This window comes from Stegodyphus dumicola, chromosome 5 (genome assembly GCF_044657685.1).
Source record: "Stegodyphus dumicola isolate Sdum_Otavi_A_Nest chromosome 5, ASM4465768v1".
In the NCBI taxonomy this organism is placed as follows: Eukaryota; Metazoa; Arthropoda; class Arachnida; order Araneae; family Eresidae; genus Stegodyphus; species Stegodyphus dumicola.
This window is the reverse complement of record NC_140772.1, coordinates 67795194-67802967: the sequence shown is the minus strand read 5'-3', so window position 1 is coordinate 67802967 and position 7774 is coordinate 67795194.

Genomic DNA, 7774 nt, shown 5'->3' with positions numbered 1-7774 from the left:
TTTATTTTCGTCAAAGAAACTTAATAAACACTGACTTCTGTATATGCTGCTAGAAAGGAGACAGTGATCACTATCTTTTCTCATCTCCTCTCAAGAAAACGTATCCTGTTCGCGCACCCAGAAATATTGATATATCATTCAAAAGAACGATCAGCAAATTTCAACATGTTCATTCTAATATGAAACAAATTCACCAAAACTTAACACAATTGGATTAAATCCATGCAGAGTAACCCCATCTACAACAGACGAAATATAACAAAATATTTAATTTTCACCCTTGTAGAATTTTAAGATAATTATCGATCTTTGTCACAAATACTTATTTCTACTGATCGTAATAAAAAAAGCCTTGCAAAATCCATAATAAACAGAATGAAATATAAAAATTGAGTCGTGAGAGTAAACTAGAACTGAATAGGTGAGTCATGATACTGATTTGCTGTGTCATGACAAAAATGAGCTATGAATATTGTATGAATCATGTAAAATATATGAACTTAAACGAGGAACTTTTTATGATCTCTCTAATCATGAACACTTTACTGACTTATGAACTCTGCCTAATGAATACTGAAAACTATTTGAGATCATGAATTCTAAAATACAATTTTATTCTCTTCTACATGTTATACTTATATTTTATTAATTTTATTATATGATTCATCATGTATTATCCTATATTTTAGCACTTTATTCAAAATTATAATTTTATTATAATGGCACATTATGTGTTATTGTATACTTGATGTATTATTCTACATATATTTTTCTTCTATTTTAAGAATTATTCCAAATTTGCCATATGATATCTCTACATATAATAAAAGAAAGAGTCTGTCTGTGTGTTCTGTGTGTTTCTTTCCTTTGCACTGCGCGTAAGCTAATAGACACACGGCTACAAAATTTGCTACATAGGTGTATCTAGACAAGGGCCAGTGCACCTCGAAGCGATTGTTTCGAAATTCTAATTCGAATTTTTTTTTAATTTTATGTTTTGTGACGAAATCGCGTCGTTTTGAGACATAATGGCCTATAGGAAAGCGAGGTTTTACTCTACACACTCCATTTTCAAATCGTCATGAAACGTAAGCACTTAGATATTTTACGATTTTAAAATATATTTCTTGTTTCAATAAATCGATTAAATACGATTTTATTTAACAAATGGAGCTTAACACATTTTCAAAGGGATATTTTCTAAAAAAGTTTATTTTTAAAAATGTACAGTTTATTTTTCTTTGATTTTTGGACACGTTAAACTTTCATCCTTGCGACTGCTTTTACAAAAGTAATTTTGGAAAACTGATAATATTTTGTACTTTTAAAAATATGTTTAAATGAAGCTTCCGAGTACACTTCACACATCTCACATCTTTAAAAATGTGATTTTGGAAACAATTTTCCTGTCTTATTGTTGTTGATAGATTTTTGATGAAATCGCATCATTTTGAATAGTTTCATTCTTTTAGGGCGCACCAGCGGCCGAGCGGTAAAGTCGCTGAACACTGGTAGTTCGGTCTGAGGTTCGAATCCCGCGAACGGGCTGGCTGCATGGGTGTTTTCGTGGTTTTCCCCACGTGTATACGACCAAGTTTCCCTTAGAAAGTCCTCCACGAAGGCATCCCTCCTCTTAGGCAGATAGCTCTAGTGTGCTTTGCCATAATTAAAATACACACCAATACACCATTGTTTTAGAAATATGGGTTTGGCAACAAGTTTTCATCGTATTTCTTATGTCACTGTTTTTAAGAGATTGGCATATTTCATTGTCATTTATATATATGTAATAATAATATTCCATAATCAAGAATACACTTGAAATTCTATCTGTATGTCTTTTCATTTTTAATGGCGACGTGCTCTTATTTGAAAGTACGCGGAATTAAATCCACAGCCCCGTAGTCAAGTTGTTTTTCCCGCCTTTTCTACACGTACAGTTATAGAATGTTCTCGAAATATTTAAAGCGAACTGGATTGGCTGACGTCATTTTTGGAAGCTCCGCCTTTCCAGAGGCTATAAAAAGACTCGCAAAAGGAATATCGGGACTTTTTGTTAAATGTTACGATGCAGTAAACTTCATACAAAAAGTTATTAATAATTCTTTTTTATTTACTCCGCATATCTGATTTTTGTAACTGCTATTTCGCCTGAATAATAATAAATGGATCCTGTTTTTTAAACTTATCATCTGATAATTTAAGCTAAGACTACATTTATGATTCTTCAAAAAAAAATAATAATTTCTTAAAATATGTTCTTACTTGGCTGTTGAGTACACTATTTAATCTTGCTCGTTTTTGTGCTGCTAAAAAAAACACAGCATAAATGATTGAAATTCTTCACATATATATATATATAATACATTATTAATTTTTTTTGATAAAGTTGTTCTGTAGAGTAAAATTCTGCGCGGAATTTTATGTTTTTTGAGTTGTTTTCATGTTATTTTTTGCTTATTTCACTTTTTGTAAGATACTGAAAAGTTTTGCATATTTTTTTTTTCTTAAACGGAAAGTTCGTTAATTTTTTATTAGGTTAATAATTATTTGCATTAAGAGATATAGCTTATTTCATTGTAATTTTTTTCTCTTGAAAATATAAGATAAAATATCATTAATTATACTTTGTTTTCAAGAAATTTTTTGTTTCTTGTATTATTTTGTGTTATTTATTGCTCATTTCACTGTTTTTAAGATTTTGAAAAGTTCTGAGTGATTTTTTTAGGAAACAAAGTTCTTAACCTCCTTTATACCATTTGAGTTCTTAAGATTTTGCAAAGAGAAGTTGGTTAATTTATTTATTAGGATAATTAATATTTGTATTAAGGGATATTGCTTATTTCATTGTAGTTTTGTTACACGTAATAACTTTTTTTATGAAGTTGTTCTGCAGAGTAAAATTCTACGCTGTTTTTAAATTTGCCGTTTGGTGTTTCTTTCAGCCATTTTTCCGGTACATTTATAGCCAGACGAAGCTGCTAGTGTTCTATACAAGCTTGATGTAAAACCTGTTTTATTAGATTTCCCTCCTTTCCCAACAGCACAAAGTTTCGAGTTCTGGTCTCATCCGATGGGCTAATAATTGATTTACCCACTACAATATTACTACTACCTTCTAATGACCCTTTTTCTAGTTTTTTTCATTTCTTCTATTAACCGTTCTCCCTTTTTGTCCTCCTCACTTAAAAACTAACTTCTAAATCTCTCTTTAAAGAACTATCAGCAGGTTTATTCTTCTTCTGGGCTTCCGTCCGTGCTCTATTCGGTTAGTGATTGGGAGCTATAGATGTGCAATCTTTAATGAAGCTCCAACACTTTTACCTGTACATGTATGTATCTAAATGAAAGTGGCTCGTTTTGATGTTATACTAGCGAAACACCAAAAAAAAAAAAAAAAAATCTTGATTTAAATGATGATGATTTAAATAATTTAGCTGGTATTTTAAGGATGAGGATTTATACTAACTGCTGATGATTTTTTATTTAAGTTATCGTGATTATATGTTATAGTGATGAAGAATGTGATTAAATGAGTATGATGGTAATAAAACTTTAGGTGATAGTACTTTGTATTCAGGTGATTTTATTATTTGACGACTTCAATGATGATGGTGTATATGATATATAGTTTCGTATGATTAGTATGGGAATGATGATGTGATTTGTGTGATTGTGGTTTATTTTATTCTGACGATGGTGATAGTGATCCGATGGTTTAAAATGATGATGTGTTTTGTGTGGTGAGGAATATTTAGATGATTTTGATGATGATATAGATTTGACTGATGAGGATTTTATAGCTGATATGATAGTGATCTATAGAATAGTTTAGAGGATTTCGGCAGTGGAGACGATGGTTAAATGACGATGAAGAAGAAGATGATTTGGGTTACATTGCTTTCTATTTAGGTGAACTGGAGGATTATAATTTATCTATCTCGACGATGAGGTTAGTGACGATGTTAAACTGATGTTAAACCGACGGTTTAACCTGATGATATGTTTTGGATGATGGGGATAATTTAAATGATTTAGATGATAATTTTGATTTATCTGGTGATAATTTTATAATCTATATTCTGGTGATTTAGATAAAAATTTAGATGATCATTTACATGGTTTAGATGATGAAGATACTGATCAAATGAGAATGGTGTTCTTGATGATGAAGCTTTAGATTATACTGATTTTTTTATTTAATTTGAACGATGATGATTTATCTTAATTTGGCGATGTTTTCAGTGATGATGAAATGATATATATATGACGGTTTGAAATGATATCTTTTGGATAGTTATGATTATTTAGCTGACTTAGATGCTGATTTAAATTTAGCGGATGAATTTGATTGGATTTTGAAGATTTATATTTAGATGATCATTTCAATGGGTTAGATACTGATTTAGATGATGATTATTTAAACAATACTAGGGTCATCTGAAAAATCAATTTTCCGCACACCATAAAAAAAACAAAGCAGTATAACTTTTAAAGACCTACTGCAAAAGATACAGCTATATTTCAGCTGCTTCTCAGCATAACAAGCATCGGAACTGTATCAATTGTTATATCGTCGGTTAAGTATATGCAGTCCAGTCTCATAGAAGTCTGCCGCCTGGGAAGGAAGGCAGCCTGTCATAGTTGCCTGCAACATTTCTCTTGTGGTAAAGTGATGCCCGGACAGGAAAGTCTTCAGATGCAAGAACCAGTGGAAATACTTGAAAGCAACATGGGAGCTATAGGATGGAGGCTCAGACACCTATGGAATTCGCCGTATGCGTCAGATGTTGTCGGGGTACAACACAACACCAGCACTGATCACGTAGTGAAAACATAAAAATTGAGCAATACCGCAGCCGGGACTCGAACCAGGATCTCTCGAATACGCTCCGAGTATGCTATTGTTACATCACGAAGGCATGCAGAAAGTCAAAATCAAGAAAACGCCCTTGCAGCTGGCCCTTTCGTTCGCGTGGATTGGAACTAGTGCCCAGCGACTTTAATTCTCTATTGCTAATGGGACCCTCACATGCTGAGCGTATAGAAATAGCTTCTAAAATTGTATATAACAGTGTAAACAAAATTTCAGAGCAGTTTAAATCCGTATGTACTGATACTACAATTATTTTCAAATAATTTTCATATTTAATGCAATTTAATAATAGAAAGGAATTTGCCTTAATATATATCTTTACAAATCTATTGCTTTTATTTCTGTGATTGCAAATTTTTATAATTAATGTACTGGTGCGCAATATGGTAATCAAACCCAATATGGTAATCTGAGTAAAGCGTTCATCAACATCTGTAGATTCATACAGAACACATAGCTGGAAACAGCAACAAAGGGAATTCTGGAAACAGGCATCCACATGCCAACGCAATATACACTCATTGCCATAAAAATTTGCACACCAAGAAGTAACTGTGAGATCGTAAGGAGATTTGGCATGAAGATACATGTCGGGTAAATATGGAAATGCTTAGAAATGCAGCGTTAGAAATAGCCAATTGCGTAATGCCACTTGATGGCGTTGAACTTGGTTCTTCTTGGGGTATAAAACAGGTAAGCAGAGATTGTTTGAGTGTCTTCTCAATGATAGAGAAAAATTCCAGAGTGGACCTGAAGAAGAAAAACTTATTTATACTTTAACCTTTAGGCCTATCCTAATTTACGCCTCATCTGCTTGCGCTGTGGTTACGGATAAGAGCATCTGTAAACTGAAAATTTTACAATCTAAATTTCTCCGTCTGGTAATTAATGCACACTATTACGTGCGTAACGACCAGCTGCATAAAGACCTCAAATTGGACGTAAAAATATCTCAATCGAAGAAATGAAGGTTTTTTTACGAAAGCCCTTGAGTGCGATACTCTGAGCTATTTCGCTACCTTCCATTATGAACTGTTAGACGAAAATCGAACACTAAGACCCTTTGTAGCTCATATGATTGATACAAATTTTCCTAACTAATTTGCGAATATTGAAATGCTATCGTGACCTGTATATAGTGTAAATAAATTTATCTTATCCATCTTAAGTTTCATATTGTATTACTGTTTGTAAAAAATGCTGTATAATATCCTCACAACAAATCAGCAGACATTATCAACTCACGAGACACAGGACAGCAAATCAAAACTCCTCCAGACCAATGAGTTGAAATTTCCCCACCCACGTGGCAATGGTCACACTCCTTACCTCACCCTCAGCGCTCCTTCAAACACGACAGCAGTTAGTCAAGAAATGCCACACCCAGGCTTCGAACGGCACTACTTCAGAGAGACGGATCACGTTACGCAGGTTCGCATGATAATTCTAGCATATCAGCGGAACTAGGAATTGTTTGAGTGTACTTAATATTTTACTCAGGAAACGCTGAGGTTGACATGCCGTTACGCTGCCATCGAAGCCAATATCAGCAGCTGTCACAGTTCGAGAGGTGGAGAATCATCCGGATGATGGAAGCTGGGTGGTTAGCTCGGCGAGCAGCTCGTCAGGTTGGCCGTTCTGAGTTTTCTTTGAGGAGGTGTTCGACCCAGTGGACATGCGACATGCGACGGAGGACGTGGGCACCACCCCTCCACCATAGGTTAATTGGTGTAGCACCACGTCCACCTTTATCTAAAACAGCCGTGAAGCCACACAAGGGCCCCACACCTGGCGCCCAAACCCAACGCCTAATTCACCCCGGTGGCGGTCCTACTGTCTAAAACTGCCCCCGGGAGCTCACTCCATCCTACCGCCCGGGCACATTATTTATTTAATCATAGAAATAATATACAGATGGCATTACAATGGCTACTCATATGATTACATGCATTTTCTGGTTTTACATACAGATTTTTCTTTCTGGCACATTATATTGCTTTCTAGTACATTATAATTCTGTTTGTTACATTGTTATTCGATTATTACATATGATTGTCTGTAATTACTGATACATATAGTACAGTCATTGGATTTCTGTTTATTAGTTCGGTTCATTGGTAGTAGTTCATGTGTTATAAGCTTTGAGACATTCATAGTGTCGTCCATCCTCGGGTTCCTGCTAAACTTATTCGCTGCAGTTTATATTCACATCCCTTATTTGCTGCAGTTTTATATTCATATCCTGTTGTGAACGTTTGTTTTTGCACCTGTAATAGTGCTTGCTATCAATAGAAACTTATTTACATATTTACACCATTACATAACTCTCTTTCCACATTGAGGCAACACTTGTAATGTTGCTTGCTAGACTGAGGAGGCTTAATTACATATTTGCACTATTTATGCTGAAATCAATTTGCGACGCACTCGATTAATACTTTTGCATCAATCATATTTACATATTTACTTACGCGGAGCATATTACATATTACAAGCGATGCTTATGAAATCTATTTACATAGTTACATTCTTGAGTATTCTCTTAAATACTAGATGTATAATCTTTACTGATACCATTGGGCCTTATGATTGCATAAGATTTCTTATATTAAGGATGGCCTATATGCACATTTTCGAGTATACAGTGCACATTTTCGGGTACATATGTGATAATGCTGTGTGCCAGTAAATTGGAGTACACTTGAAAACACACTTGATTAACACGCTTGCTTAATAAACACATTTGCACTGAGCATATTTACGTTGTACTTTGAGGGGGATGCACTGTACATTGCTTGCTTGCACCACTCTACATTTCTGTTTGTATTGCTTGTTGAAGGTATGACTCATGCAAATTTATATAGTATTACTCGCGAGCTTATTATATTTATTTACATA